The following is a 17,303-nucleotide window of genomic DNA, read 5'->3' as shown; positions in this document are numbered from 1 at the left end:
AGACTTAGACAAAATGAGAAGACAAAGGATTTTGTGAAAAATGAAAGAACAAGATGAGGCCATGTTTGGAGATCTAAGTGAAACAGATTAAGTAACACCTGATGGAGAATTTAAAGCAATGGTCATAAGGATAGTCACTGGACTTCAGAAACGAGTGGAGGACATCATGAGTCCATTAACACAGAGATAAGGAAAGACATAGCAGAGATAAGGGGCTCAATAAACAAAATGAAAAACATACTTGGAATGAACAGCAAGCTGTAAAAAGCAGAGGAATGAGTTAATAATAACCTAGAAGACAGAATAATGTAATCAAGCTGAAGAACAGAGAGAAAAAAGAATTATGCAAAACAACAAACTTATGGAACTCAGTGACTCCATTAAACACAATAACATTTGCATTATAGGAATCAGAGAAGAAGAGAAAGGAAAGGGGACAGAGGATTAATTTAGAGAAATAATAGCTGAAAACTTACTTAAACTGGGGAATGAAACAGATATCCAGATCCAGGAGGCAAAGAATCCCCAACAAAATCAACAAAGGTAGATCCACAACAGAATATGTTGTGATTAAAATGGCAAAAATATAATGGATAATAAAGAAAAGATATTAAAAGCAGCAAGACAAAAAACAGTTATGTACAAAGGAAACCCCATAAGATTATCAGCAGATTTTTCAGCAGAAACTTTCCATGCCAGAAAGTAATGCCATGATATATTCAAAGTGCTGAGTGGAAAAATCTGCAGCCAAAAAATATTCTATCTAGCAAGACTACCAGTCAGAGTTTTGAGACAAATAAAACTAAAGGAGTTCATGACCACTAAGCCAGTCCTGCAAGAAATACTGAAAGGGACTCTTCTAAGGGGAAACGAGAGACCAAAAGTGACACTATAGAGCTAAAAAGCCACACAAGAGGGGGAGGGGCAAGATGGCGGAAGAGTAGGGTCCCCAAATCACCTGTCTCCACCAAGTTACCTAGAAAACCTTCAAATTATCCTGAAAATCTATGAATTCGGCCTGAGAATTAAGGAGAGAACACCTGGAATGCTACAGTGAGAAGAGTTCGCGCTTCTATCAAGGTAGGAAGACGGGGAAAAAGAAATAAAGAAACAAAGGCCTCCAAGGGGGAGGGGCCCCGCGAGGAGCCGGGCTGAGGCCGGGGCGAGTGTCCCCAGGACAGGAGAGCCCCGTCCCGGAGACGCAGGAGCTGCACCGACCTTCCCGGGGGAAAGGGGCTCGCGGGGAGGTGGAGCAGGACCCAGGAGGGCGGGGATGCCCTCGGGCTCCCGGGGACACTAACAGACACCTGCGCCCCGGGGAGATGCGCCCCAAGCTCCCTAAGGGCTGCAGCGCGCACGGCGGGACCCGGCGGGACCCGGAGCAGCTCGGAGGGGGGAGGGGCGGCTCTGCGGAGGGGGCTGCGGGGCGGGAGCGTGAATCCACCAGCGCAGGCGCCGGAGCACAGGGCGCCGGGACACAGCCCAGGATCCGGCCTCCCCGGGGACAGGCAGAGGCCGGGAGGGCCCAGGACAGCGAGGACGCTCCTGCCCCAGCTGAGCAGATCAGCGGCCCCGCCCCAGAGCCTCCAGGCCCTGCAGACGGAGAGCTCCGGAGCTACTGCGGGGGCTGACTCCAGGGCTCCAGAGCTGCCGCCACCATGGTTGTTCCTCCTGGGGCCTCACGGTTTAAACAACCCCTGAGCCCTGCACCAGGCAGGGGCAGAGCAGCTCCCCCAAGTGCTAACACCTGAAAATCAGCACAACAGGCCCCTCCCCCAGAAGACCAGCTAGAAGGACAAGTTCCAGGGGAAGTCAACGGACTTAAAGTACACAGAATCTGAAGATACTCCCCCGTCGGTTTTTTGTTTTTTGTTTTGTTTTGCTTTTTGATTTGTTTGCTTCCCCCACCCTTTTTTTCCCTTTCTTTCTTTTTCTTTCTCTTTTTCTTTTTTTCTTCCTTTTTTTCCTCTTTCTCTTTTCTTTCCTTCTTTCTCTCCTCTCTTTTTCTCCTTTTCCCAATACAACTTGCTTTTGGCCACTCTGCACTGAGCAAAATGACTAGAAGGAAAACCTCACCTCAAAAGAAAGAATCAGAAACAGTCCTCTCTCCCACAGAGTTACAAAATCTGGATTACAATTCAATGTCAGAAAGCCAATTCAGAAGCACTATTATACAGCTACTGGTGGCTCTAGAAAAAAGCATAAAGGACTCAAGAGACTTCATGACTGCAGAATTTAGATCCAATCAGGCAGAAATTAAAAATCAATTGAATGAGACGCAATCCAAACTAGAAGTCCTAACGACGAGGGTTAATGAGGTGGAAGAACAAGTGAGTGACATAGAAGACAAGTTGATGGCAAAGAGGGAAACTGAGGAAAAAAGAGACAAACAATTAAAAGACCATGAAGATAGATTAAGGGAAATAAACGACAGCCTGAGGAAGAAAAACCTACGTTTAATTGGTGTTCCCGAGGGCGCCGAAAGGGCCAGAGGGCCAGATTATGTATTTGAACAAATTCTAGCTGAAAACTTTCCTAATCTGGGAAGGGAAACAGGCATTCAGATCCAGAAAATAGAGATCCCCCCCTAAAATAAATAAAAACCATTCAACACCTCGACATTTAATAGTGAAGCTTGCAAATTCCAAAGATAAAGAGAAGATCCTTAAAGCAGCAAGAGACAAGAAATCCCTGACTTTTATGGGGAGGAGTATTAGGGTAACAGCAGACCTCTCTACAGAGACCTGGCAGGCCAGAAAGGGCTGGCAGGATATATTCAGGGTCCTAAATGAGAAGAACATGCAACCAAGAATACTTTATCCAGCAAGGCTCTCATTCAAAATGGAAGGAGAGATAAAGAGCTTCCAAGACAGGCAGCAACTGAAAGAATATGTGACCTCCAAAAAGCTCTGCAAGAAATTTTAAGGCGGACTCTTAAAATTCCCCTTTAAGAAGAAGTTCAGTGGAACAATCCACAAAAACAAGGACTGAATAGATATCACGATGACACTAAACTCATATCTCTCAATAGTAACTCTGAACGTGAACGGGCTTAATGACCCCATCAAAAGGCACAGGGTTTCAGACTGGATAAAAAAGCAGGACCCATCTACCTGCTGTCTACAAGAGACTCATTTTAGACAGAAGGACACCTACAGCCTGAAAATAAAAGGTTGGAGAACCATTTACCATTCAAATGGTCCTCAAAAGAAAGCAGGGGTAGCCATCCTTATATCAGATAAACTAAAATTTACCCCGAAGACTGTAGTGAGAGATGAAGAGGGACACTATATCATACTTAAAGGATCTATCCAACAAGAGGACTTAACAATCCTCAATATATATGCTCCGAATGTGGGAGCTGCCAAATATATAAATCAATTATTAACCAAAGTGAAGAAATACTTAGATAATAATACACTTATACTTGGTGACTTCAATCTAGCTCTTTCTATACTTGATAGGTCTTCTAAGCACAACATCTCCAAAGAAACAAGAGCTTTAAATGATACACTGGACCAGATGGATTTCACAGATATCTACAGAACTTTACACCCAAACTCAACTGAATACACATTCTTCTCAAGTGCACATGGAACTTTCTCCAGAATAGACCACATATTGGGTCACAAATCAGGTCTGAACCGATACCAAAAGATTGGGATCGTCCCCTGCATATTCTCAGACCATAATGCCTTGAAATTAGAACTAAATCACAACAAGAAGTTTGGAAGGACCTCAAACACGTGGAGGTTAAGGACCATCCTGCTAAAAGATGAAAGGGTCAACCAGGAAATTAAGGAAGAATTAAAAAGATTCATGGAAACTAATGAGAATGAAGATACAACCGTTCAAAATCTTTGGGATGCATCAAAAGCAGTCCTAAGGGGGAAATACATCGCAATACAAGCATCCATTCAAAAACTGGAAAGAACTCAAATACAAAAGCTAACCTTACACATAAAGGAGCTAGAGAAAAAACAGCAGATAGATCCTACACCAGGAGAAGATGAGAGTTCATAAAGAGTCGAGCAGAACACAACGAAATCGAGACCAGAAAAACTGTGGAACAGATCAACAAAACCAGGAGTTGGTTCTTTGAAAGAATTAATAAGATACATAAACCATTAGCCAGCCTTATTAAAAAGAAGAGAGAGCAGACTCAAATTAATAAAATCATGAATGAGAAAGGAGAGATCACTACCAACACCAAGGAAATACAAACGATTTTAAAAACATATTATGAACAGCTATACGCCAATAAATTAGGCAATCTAAAAGAAATGGACGCATTCCTGGAAAGCCACAAACTACCAAAACTGGAACAGGAAGAAATAGAAAACCTGAACAGGCCAATAACCAGGGAGGAAATTGAAGCAGTCATCAAAAACCTCCCAAGACACAAGAGTCCAGGGCCAGATGGCTTCCCAGGGGAATTCTATCAAACGTTTAAAGAAGAAACCATACCTATTCTCCTAAAGCTGTTTGGAAAGATAGAAAGAGATGGAGTACTTCCAAATTCGTTCTATGAGGCCAGCATCACCTTAATTCCAAAACCAGACAAAGATCCCACCAAAAAGGAGAATTACAGACCAATATCCCTGATGAACATGGATGCAAAAATTCTCAACAAGATACTGGCCAATAGGATCCAACAGTACACTACGAAAATTATTCACCATGACCAAGTAGGATTTATCCCCGGAACACAAGGCTGGTTCAACACCCATAAAACAATCAATGTGATTCATCATATCAGCAAGAGAAAAACCAAGAACCATATGATCCTCTCATTAGATGCAGAGAAAGCATTTGACAAAATACAGCATCCATTCCTGATCAAAACTCTTCAGAGTGTAGGGATAGAGGGAACATTCCTCAACATCTTAAAAGCCATCTACGAAAAGCCCACAGCAAATATTCTCAATGGGAAAGCACTGGGAGCCTTTCCCCTAAGATCAGGAACAAGACAGGGATGTCCACTCTCACCACTGCTATTCAACATAGTATTGGAAGTCCTAGCCTCAGCAATCAGACAACAAAAAGACATTAAAGGCATTCAAATTGGCAAAGAAGAAGTCAAACTCTCCCTCTTCGCCGATGACATGATACTCTACATAGAAAACCCAAAAGTCTCCACCCCAAGATTGCTAGAACTCATACAGCAATTCGGTAGCGTGGCAGGATACAAAATCAATGCCCAGAAATCAGTGGCATTTCTATACAGTAACAATGAGACTGAAGAAAGAGAAATTAAGGAGTCAATCCCATTTACAATTGCACCCAAAAGCATAAGATACCTAGGAATAAACCTAACCAAAGAGGTAAAGGATCTATACCCTCAAAACTATAGAACACTTCTGAAAGAAATTGAGGAAGACACAAAGAGATGGAAAAATATTCCATGCTCATGGATTGGCAAAATTAATATTGTGAAAATGTCAATGTTACCCAGGGCAATATACACGTTTAATGCAATCCCTATCAAAATACCATGGACTTTCTTCAGAGAGTTAGAACAAATTATTTTAAGATTTGTGTGGAATCAGAAAAGACCCCGAATAGCCAGGGGAATTTTAAAAAAGAAAACCATATCTGGGGGCATCACAAGGCCAGATTTCAGGTTGTACTACAAAGCTGTGGTCATCAAGACAGTGTGGTACTGGCACAAAAACAGACACATAGATCAATGGAACAGAATAGAGAACCCAAAAGTGGACCCTGAACTTTATGGTCAACTAATATTCGACAAAGGAGGAAAGACTATCCATTGGAAGAAAGACAGTCTCTTCAATAAATGGTGCTGGGAAAATTGGACATCCACATGCAGAAGAATGAAACTAGACCACTCTCTTTCACCAGACACAAAGATAAACTCAAAATGGATGAAAGATCTAAATGTGAGACAAGATTCCATCAAAACCCTAGAGAAGAACACAGGCAACACCCTTTGTGAACTCGGCCACAGTAACTTCTTGCAAGATACATCCACGAAGGCAAAAGAAACAAAAGCAAAAATGAACTATTGGGACTTCATCAAGATAAGAAGCTTTTGCACAGCAAAGGATACAGTCAACAAAACTAAAAGACAACCTGCAGAATGGGAGAAGATGTTTGCAAATGACGTATCAGATAAAGGGCTAGTTTCCAAGATCTATAAAGAACTTATTAAACTCAACAGCAAAGAAACCAACAATCCAATCATGAAATGAATTCCCACTGTTGGTGGGAATGTGAACTGGTGCAGCCACTCTGGAAAACTGTGTGGACGTTCCTCAAAGAGTTAAAAATAGTCCTGCCCTACGACCCAGCAATTTGCACTGTTGGGGATTTACCCCAAAGATTCAGATGCAATGAAACGCCGGGACACCTGCACCCCAATGTTTTTTTTAAAAATTTTTTTTTATTTATTTATTCATGAGAGACAGTGAGAGAGAGAGAGAGAGAGAGAGAGGGGCAGAGTCAGGCAAAGGGAGAAGCAGGCTCCATGCAGGGAGCCTGATGTGGGAATCGATCCCAGGTCTCCAGGATCATGCCCTGGGCTGAAGGCAGGCCCTAAACCGCTGAGCCACCCAGGCTGCCCCACCCCGATGTTTATAGCAGCAATGGCCACAATAGCCAAACTGTGGAAGGAGCCTTGGTGTCCATCGAAAGATGATGGATAGAGAAGATGTGGTTTATGTATACAATGGAATATTACTCAGCTATATGACAAATACCCACCATTTGCTTCAACGTGGATGGAACTGGAGGGTATTATGCTGAATGAAGTAAGTCAGTCGGAGAAGGACAAACATTATATGTTCTCATTCATGTGGGGAATATAAATAACAGTGAAAGGGAATATAAGGGAAGGGAGAAGAAATGTGTGGGAAATATCAGAAAGGGAGACTGAACATAAAGACTGCTAACTCTGGGAAACGAACTAGGGGTGGTAGAAGAGGAGGAGGGCGGGGGGTGGGAATGAATGGGTGATGGGCACTGGGGGTTATTCTGTTTGTTGGTAAATTGAACAGCAATAAAAAATAAATTAAAAAAAAAAAAAGAAACACAGAGGCTCTGAAAGGGAAAGGAAGATGAGATTGTATGAACTAATTAACGAAGACAATGGTTTTGCCTTAAAGTTCTGAATTATATTTCATTTGATTTGTGCAAAAAAATACTTTGATTAACTGTAAATTAAATTTTATTTACATTTAAAAACATAAAAAATAAAAAGCCACACAAACACAAAAAGAACTACAGACTAATATCTCTGATGAACATAGATGTAAAATCCTCAACTAAATACTAGCAAACTAAATCCAGAAATACATTTTAAAAATCATTCAATATAATCAAGTGGTATTTATAAGCTTGGGTTGCAAAACTGATACAATATTCACAAATCAACCAATGTTATACATCACATCAATAAAAGAAAGGATAAAAATAATTTAATCATTTAAATAGAGGCAGAAAAAGCATTTAACAAAGTACAACATCAATTCCTGATAAAGACTCTCAAAAAAATTTTAAAAAATTTAAAAAAAAGACTCTCAACATAGTATGTTTAGAGGAAACATACTTCAACATAATAAATGTCATACAGGAAAACCCTGAGATAATATCATTCTTAATGAGGAAACACTGAGAGCTTTTCCCATAGTATCAAGAAAAATACAAGGGTTTCCACTCTCACCAGTGGAAGTTCTAGCCAGAGTACTAAGACTACAAAAAGAAATAAAAGGCATCCAAATTGGTAAGGAAGAAGTAAAACACTCACTATTGCCAGATGCCATAATACTATATATAGAAAACCTCAAAGACTCCACCAAAAAACTTCTAAACTGATGAATTCTGTAAACTCTCAGGATATAAAATTGACTACAGAAATATGTTGCATTCTTATACACTAATAATGAAACAGCACAGAGTGATATTAAGAAAACAATTTCAATTGCACCAAAAGTAATAAGATAGCATAAACCTACTGAAAGAGGTGAAAAACTTGTACTCTGAAAACTATAAAACACTTGTGAAAGAAACTGAAAATAACACAAAGAAACAAAGAGATTCTATGGTCATAGATTGGAAGAACAAATATTATTAAAATTTTTATAACACTACTCAAAGCAATCCTCACATTCAATGCAATCCCTATCAAAATATCACCAGCATTTGTCACAGAGGCAGAATAAACAGTCCCAAAATTTCTATGGAGCCACAAAAGACCCTGAATAGCCAAAGAAATCTTCAAAAAAATAAAAGAAAAGCTAGAGACATCACAATTCTGCTATTTACAATTCAACCTATATTTCAAAGTTATAGTCATCAAGACACTATGGTACTCACACAAAAACAGACACACAGATCAATGGTAAAGAATAGAGAACCCAGAAATGGACCCACAACTATGCTCAATTAATCTTTGTCAAAGGAGGAAAGAATATCCAGTGGGAAAAGACCATCTCTTCAAGAAATGGTATTGGGAAAACTGGACAGCAACATGCAAAGGAAGAAAATTGGAGCACTTTCTTATACCACACACAAAATAAATTAAAAATGGATTAAATGTAAGACTGAAATAATAAAAATCCTAAAAGAGAGCAGAGGCCATAAATTCTATGACATTGGCCATACCATTTTTTTTCTAGATAGGTTTCCTGAGGCAAGGGAAACAAAAGCAAAAATAACCTATCGAGACTACATCAAAGTAAAAAGCTTCTGCACAGCAAAGGAAAAAAGAAAAACAAGAGTAAAGACAACCCATGGAATAATGGAATATATTTGCAAATAATGTATCTAATAAAGGGTTAGTATCCAAAATATATAAAAGACTTATACAACTCAACTATCCCTACAAAATAATCCAATTTAAAAATGGGCAGAAGACATGAACAGACATTTTTCCAAAGACATCCATATGGCCAACAGATACATGAAAAGATGCTCTTCATCACTTATCATCAGGGAAATGCAAATCAAAACTACAATGAGATATCACTTCACATCTGGTAGTTGGCTAAAATCAACCAACACAAGAAATAACAGGTGTTGATGAGGATGCTGAGAAAGGGTAACCCTGTTGCACTGTTAGTGGTAACACAGACAGGTGCAGCCCCTGTGGAAACAACATGGAAGTTCTTTAAAAAGTTAAAAACAGAACTACCCTGTGATCCAGTAATTGCAATAGTAGATATTTACCCAAAGAATATGAAAATACTAATTCAAAGTGATACCTGCACCCCTATGTGGATAACAGCATTTTTTACAATAGCCAAAATATGGAAGTAGCCCACGTGTCCATAGATGAATGGATGAATGGATAAAGAAGAGGTGGTGTGTATCTGTGTATACACATACATAATGGAATGTTACTCATCTATCAAAAAGATAAGATCTTGCTATTTGCAAGGACATGGATGGAGTTAGAGAGTATAATGCTAAGCTAAATAAGTCAGTCAGAGAAAGACAAGTATCATATGATTTCACTCACGTAGAATTTAAGAAACAAAGAAACTGAATAAGGAAAAAAGAGACAAAACAAAAAATGGCTCTTAAATATAGGGGAAAAATGATGGTTATCAGAAAAAAGGTGGGTGGGCAGATGAGTGAAATAGGTGAAGAGATTAAGTATAGACTTGTCCTGATGGACACTGAGTAATGTGTAGAATTGTTGAGTTATAGTATTGTATACCTGAGGCTAACAATATAGCACTATTAACTATACTGAAATTAAAAATTTTTAATAATAAATTTATTTTTTATTGGTGTTCAATTTGCCAACATACAGAATAACACCCCGTGCTCATCCTGTCAAGTGCCCCCCTCAGTGCTTGTCACCCAGTCACCCCCACCTCCCACCCTCCTCCCCTTCCACCACCCCTAGTTTGTTTCCCAGAGTTAGGAATCTTCACGTTCTGTCTCCCTTTCAGATATTTCCTACCCATTTCTTCTCCCTTCCCTTCTATTCCCTTTCACTATTATTTATATTCCCTAAATAAATGAGACCATATGATGTGCTGAGTGAAATAAATCAATCGGAGAAATTAAATTTTTAAAAATAAAATTAAATAAAATGGAAGAGAGAAATGAGCCAAAACTGAAAGAGAAATGGGGAGACTGGATCAAAGAATGCTTTGGTTATTTTAGAATTTTTTAATTGGAAGCCATTATAGTTTTGGGGGTTATTGGACAGTCTTGTTTTTTTTGGGGGGGGATTTTTTATAGGATGATAGCAATAATCCAATAGTGAGAGGGAAGTGATGAAGCAAAAGAAGGTACAATTAATAGAATGCGGTTTTTGAGTGAAATGATATAATGCAAAATACTGACTTGGATATGGACAATACATCCACAATAACAGGCAAAGGGGCAAGAGTACATGGTTATAGATGATGGGACACTAATGTGGTGGTAACGTATAAGAGCTCTTTGATCCCCTCTTTTATTTCTGTGAAATTGAAAATAAATCAGGAGGTATCAAAGGGGAGAAGTTATGGAAAAAGCATTAAAGAAAGAAAAAGTTGAGGGTAATATAGTATGATTGCTGGGTACCAGTAAGGACACATTTGATTTTAGAATTCACAACAGATAAATACAAGGTACTTGAAATATGACAAGATACAGGTGCAGCAAATGAGGCTAACAATGTTTCCACATAACCTACAGTAGATATATAGGTATCAATGTACCATTCTCTTCTTGTTCTGAAAGAATAAGAATACCATATTAAAAAATAAATCTTATTACCTTTCTACATAAAGTGATGATTCACAGAAGAACAGATATATTCTCCAATGTGGACATGTCATTATATGTCCAGGCTCCTATTACCAACTTACCTATAAATATATCCAAATCTTTTACTTTCCTTTTGCTACACAAACTCTATATTAGATTTTTTCAGATTAACATCTCATTTAAATCCTGTGTTCTAATCCCATGGTTATTCAGTTACCAATTTCAGGCCACAAACTTATGTATAAAGAAAAACTAATTTAAAATATTTCCATAATTCAGGGGTGCATGGGTGGGTCAGTCAATTAAGTGTCTGCCTTTGGCTCAGGTCATAATCTCAGGGTCCTGGGATCAAGCCCCATGTTGTGTTTCCTGCTCAGCAGAGAATCTGCTTTTCCCTCTCCCTCTACCCTCTCCCTGACTTGTGCTTGCTCTCTCAAATGAATACATGAGATATTTTAAAATGAAATATTTCTATAATTCACAATGCAATTTCTTGAGCTTACATTCTACCAGACTGTCAGAAATTAGTATTATTCAGTTAGGAAACCCTCTTCGAATTCCCCAGGTTTGTATCTAAGTTTTTGACAGATAATTTAGTGTCAGGATGTCATTTATCAACTAACCACATTGGCATGAGGTATATATTCCACCAAGCCCTGCATTTCTTGGCCAAGAGTCCTTGAGGTTGAGGTTTAGTTACCCTTCTTTTCTAACCACACAATCCTAGAAAACTAGAACCTCAAGTCACCTCTTATTCTATTAGACTGAGATTGTCAAAGGCCTGGAGCAGTAGGGGTGAGAAAAGAAAATGAGGGCTGGGGAGATGGAAAGAAAGGGGGAAGACAAATGGAATTAAATGCTCTGCATCTTGCTTTCCTTCTCATTCCCCATCTCCCTCCCCAATTCTAAAGAATCCATCTAAATTCAATAATGGGAAGAATTTCTCTCCTTCAACATACATTTTTATTTTTCCCTGTTATGTCTGAATCCATTCTGTATTCCCCAGTTTCCCTCAGGGGCTAAAATTTTGATACTCAAAACCCAGAAGAGATTTTTTTATCTGTTTTTTATGTGGCTAATTCCAAAATATCTCTTTTTCTCTGGCCTAGGTCCAGAATTGTCAAGCTGCTATGCATACCACCATTATTATGACCCAATTATGACCCAATTATTTCAGGTGTTACTGAAAATAAGGGGAGAGAAGAACATTCAAAGTTTCAAAACTATGAGCCTACCTTATTAATGTGATAATGATGGCTCTACATTGCTGAGCTAAGAGGTGAGAGTCAAATGCTGGAGTACAAATAGAAATAATAACACTGGGGAAGACTTCCCTGTGAAAACATTATGCAAGGAAGCAGCACAAATACAGGGCACATTTACACTTGCAGCATGCTACCGCTTTGAAAGTGTTTCAATTATACTGACAGAACACCAATAAAAAGAAGTGTTCTTAAAAGAAAAAGCAGAAATATATGTATATCTACATATCTTAATACACACACACACACACACACACACACCCATCTGTCCACTTAATCAGCGTATGCCTCACAATAAAATCAAGTCAGAAAAAACTACAGTGCTTTCAGAATTTCAATCCTTGCTTTTAGTTCCAGCACATCTGCAGGAAAAATAAGTTTTGTGATTTCTTAGAGGCTGTGGTTAACCTCATAGCATGGAATAAATTATCTACAATTCCATCCTTCATTAAAACACCCTCTCCATGAAACGTGTCAATGAAGTCAGAACCTGGCTGGCCATGGATCAACCAGAGCACTGACCATCCACTTATTTTTTTTCCATTATATCCCTCAGTTATAGCAAAATATAGTCATTCATTCCCAAGAGTTTTAAACTGTTTATGTTGTACCCTAAGAACATCTATAATGTTTTAATCTGAACAGAGTGAATATATACATGTATCAAAGTAAAATGCCATACAACACATATAAATACAAATATCTTTAACCTCAATTGAGATTGAATGGCTGAATGATTTAATTATTCCTCATTCAAACTGCACAAACATATCCCTCTGAAGCATATTTAATAATATTTAGAAAAGTCTTTAATTCCTAACCCTGCCCACAAAATCTATTAATATCTAAAGAGTGCTTAAGTTTGAGAAAATAAAGGAGAATGCCATTCCAAAAGTTGTTTTGGCAACATTCATCCCACATTTTCACTTATGAGTACATGAAAATTACATCTCTGCCATTCCCAATTCCTCCCTCTCAGCCTTTGTTCTTCATCAGCCTGGTAAAAAGGAGAGAGTTTACATAAAAGAGCATTCCTCCCCCTTTTTTTAAAGTCCATCTCTCTACTACTGTGACACAAGCAACCACCAAGATCCCAAAATCGAAAACAGCATCCCCTCAATTGAATACTGGGGAGATTTGTCAAAGGTCAATGTTTAGACTCCAGCTGAAGACTACAGGTAGGAGTCATTACCTTCCAATAGCTACTTGAGATGAACAGATATATATTCAGTAGGTAATAAAAGTAACAACAAAATTTACACCTGAATTGAAACAGAAACCAAAAAATCGAACTGGATGATTTTATAAGTAAGAATTCTATGAGGAGTCAGTGACTATATTACTCTTCAAAATCTTTACAATGGCTTGTAGACCAATGTAAGAACAAAGTAAAAACAGTTACAAAAGGTGTTTTATAGCCTTTGGATGTTTGATATATTCCAATCTCTTTTCAAGAAGAGATCATATAGTCACTCTTCTTCAAAAATAGGACACATTTCAGGTACTTTAAAGTGAATAGCTATTAATAGCTATTAATATATAACCCTATCCATTTTACATAAATGACATTAAAAGGAAATATATTTTTCAATTTTGAATGATTCATTACTTTCAATTATAATTGTGTTGATACATGTGCCAGAAATAATTATTACAGTGCCAAATTATATATAAAAATCAGGTGTTTTATTTTTAACTTAATATATTGTACTCATCTCTTTTACTCTCTATATTATTCTGGAGTTTATTAATATGGAGTCTTATAAAATTTATGATGAAATTTCTAGTCATTAAATGCAAATTTTTCTTCCCTTGTTATGGTTTCTACAGCTGTACTTGAAGGTGTAGCTTGATGAAGAAAAATATTGGCTTTGTTGTAATGAAAACTAAGAATACTACTTAATAAGATTTACTACCACACTGTAGGAAGGACTTCTAATACAAGCAAACATAATCAAATTGTGTCACAAACTCTTCTCACAAATATTTTAAACTCTCTGGAATTGATTTTAGCCAAAGAGTCCTGAGATTTTTTTTTTTTTTTTTTGGCACTGAGAGGAATCTTGGCTAAAGAGTACCATAATTTCACTCCCTTCTCCTGTTCCATAAGCATTCTTGTCACTGATATATGAAAGAACACTTGGATACACTCCTGTTCACATTCTCTTCAGAGTGGGGATTAGGAGTCATCTGCATTGATAACAGATTTATGCATTACATGCAACTTTCTTTACTAAGAATTCTCTCTTTTTTTCCTCTTACAATGATGGAAAACTTACAATAGTGTTTTTGGTAAATTGTCCTTATGCTCAAGTAAATTCTTTTTCATGACTGCAGTTTTGGTTCAAATAATGCCTCCATTACGATTTTAGAACTGAAATATGTAAATGAGTTTATTTTTACTACAAATGAATTTTAATTAGGTTTAGGAAGAATAAAAAGATAAATTTTAGGCATAATGGCTAAAATGTGAATGTTTCCTTAACACCATTTTTTAAAAATTCCCTGTGTTCACCAAGGGATTAGTACAAAAGCAGTGAAGATGCAGATTAGGAGATTCTTTTTTCCTTTATAATTATGGAGTTACCAATCAGATAAAAGTTTCAGAGGAGCACATATTTGAGATTAATGGAGGCACACTGATGGAAAGGGCTCCAGGCCTTCACCAGTGCAGCTGTCCTAAGTAATTCTGAATCAGAGATGAACCTACCCTCCCTCAAGTGTCTTAGCTAAGTCTATTCATTCACAACAATCTTAAAAGACTTGTACCCTCAATAATTTAGTCTGATACACTGAGATATCCTTGCATTTGATTCTAGACCGGGTCTTACCATCTTACCTAGGCTCTATTATCATCAGAACCCTAGACTATTCTTGGTAAGTGCACATAATGAGTTAGTCCTTTTATCATCAAAATAACTTCCTGAAAAAAAAAAAAAAACTTCCTGAAGCAAAAGGTTACTTAAGTGCTTTCTTCTACTTGGGTGGCTTTACATTATAGGATGAACAAAAATTATGTCATGAATATTGAGATTGAGACTATGAAGTCACACTCAGATCCTGATTCAATAGGTTACAGGTGGGGTTCATGAGTTCATTATTTTAAAAAGCCCCCTAGATGATTCTGATTGATGCGAAATATAGACTGGCCAATGCTTTGAACAGCATATGAGAAGCACAATGTCCGTTCAGAACACAAAAGCTCATGTCTTCATCATTACACCACTTAAAGAAACAGTAGTGTAAAAGTTTCTAATAGGGCATTTCTATCCTAGAAGCTCTATTCTATTAAGCTCTGAAATAATGTACTATTTTGAATTAGAAGCTAATGAAAGAATTCAAAGAACATTTGAAAAGAAATTGTCATGTTTTATTGTTCAAATGTTTCTTATGAGAATATATTTCTAATTTAAGACATAACGGTGTCTCTAACACTCCACAAGCTGGACAAGGGCAAAATAATTCCAACTATTAAAACCATCATAATGATAAATAAATTATAAGGCTGCTTAAATTTCACTGAGGGAAAACTCCTTTTACATAGATGATAGAAATCCTGTAGCTCTAGTGGTATCTGAACTGTTGTCACAATTTATCTTTTTTGGGTGCCTTGAACATGACCACTTTTCTTAGGTTTTTGTCTTAACATTCCTTAAAGGATTCCATTTAACATCATATTGTTATCTTTTAGTATGTTTCTCACACACACACACAAAAATAGTTTGCGGCATGCATCCTTCTCCCCTGAAATGAGTACATCGACAAGAATAAGTACATGCAATTTAAGGAAGAACACTGGTAGAGAAGTAGAAAGACAAAGGCTTTAGGTATGATCAGGTGAGTCAGCAATCTGAGATTACTTTTCCACTTCTAAATGGGAGAGTAAGGAACAATAACATTTAAAGCACAGTAGTGAGGCACCTGGGTGGCTCAGTGGTTGAGCATCTGCCTTGGGGTCAGATCATGACCCCAGGGTACCGGTATTGAGTCCCACATCAGGCTCCCCACAGAGAGCTGCTTCTCCCTCTGCCTATGTCTCTGCCTCTCCTTCTGTCATGAATAAATAAATAAAATCTTTTAAAAAATAAAAAGAAAAAAGAAACTCAAAGCTTTCTCACTAAGATTAGGTACAAGCAAAAACATCTCTTCTCCCCACTCCTTTTCAACACTGTCCTGGAAATCCTAGTTAATAGGAATAGGCAAAACAAAAAAAGATAGATACATGATAGATAGATACATAGAAAGGAAGGAAGGAAGGAAGGAAGGAAGGAAGGAAGGAAGGAAGGAAGGAAGGAAATACATATTGGGAAGGAAGACATAAAACTGTTCTTGCTTACAAATGCCATTACCGTCTATATAGATGATCCAAAAGAATCAACAAAAACAAAACAAAACAACAATAAACCCTGAAACTAATAAGCAATTATTACAAGGTTGTAAGATGCAAAGTCAACATACAAGTAAACTGCTTTCCTATATACTTCCAATGAAAAACTGGAAGTTGAAATTAAAAACACAATACCATTTACATTGGCACTGAGAAAACTGAAATACTTAGGTATAAATCTTCCAGTATATGTATAATATGTATATGAGGAAAACTATAAAACTCTGAAAAACAATGTCAAAGAATTATAAACATGAAAAGACATTTCATGTTCATGAATAAGAAAACTCAATATTACAAGATGTCAGTTCTTCCAAAAATGATCTATAAATTCACTGCAATTCCAATCAAAGTTCAAGCAAGTCACTTTATGGATATCAACATACTTTCTTAAGAGGCACAAAACCCAGAATAAGCAACACAATATTGATGGAAAAGAACAAATTTGGGGGACTGACATTACCCAACTTTAAGACTTAACAGAAATTTACAGTAATGAACAAGTATGTTATTGGTGAAAGAACAACCAGATTAAGGGAACAGAATAGAGAGCACAAATGCAATTTTTAAAAAGTGAATATAGATACAGCCCTTGCAGTCCACACAAAAATGAACTTAAAATGGAGCACAGAACTAAATGTAAAACGAAGATATCCTTGAAGATATCCTTTAAGATAACATAGGAAAAAATCTAGATGACCCTGAATATGGTGATGGCCTTTACCATACAAAACCAAAGACATGATCCATGAAAGAAATATTTGATAACCTGGACTTCACTAAAATTAAAAAACTTCTATCTGTGAAAGATAATGTCAAGAAAATTAGAAGAAAGCTGCAACTAGGCAAAAATATTTACCGATCATATATCTAATAAGGAGTTAATAGCCATAATATATGAAGAACTCCTACAACTCAGCAACAAAAAT

The 17,303-nt window shown here is 37.4% G+C and overlaps 1 long non-coding RNA gene across 14 annotated transcripts in view; it reads right to left on the bottom strand.

The window, feature by feature from the left end:
* Positions 1 to 17,303, bottom strand: part of LOC144291523 (uncharacterized) — a 777,143-nt gene that overhangs the window by 694,367 nt on the left and 65,473 nt on the right. The window lies entirely within an intron of this gene.

This window comes from Canis aureus, chromosome 20 (assembly GCF_053574225.1).
Source record: "Canis aureus isolate CA01 chromosome 20, VMU_Caureus_v.1.0, whole genome shotgun sequence".
In the NCBI taxonomy this organism is placed as follows: Eukaryota; Metazoa; Chordata; class Mammalia; order Carnivora; family Canidae; genus Canis; species Canis aureus.
The sequence above is the reverse complement of the archived record's forward strand: the minus strand, read 5'-3'. Positions and strand labels throughout refer to the sequence as shown.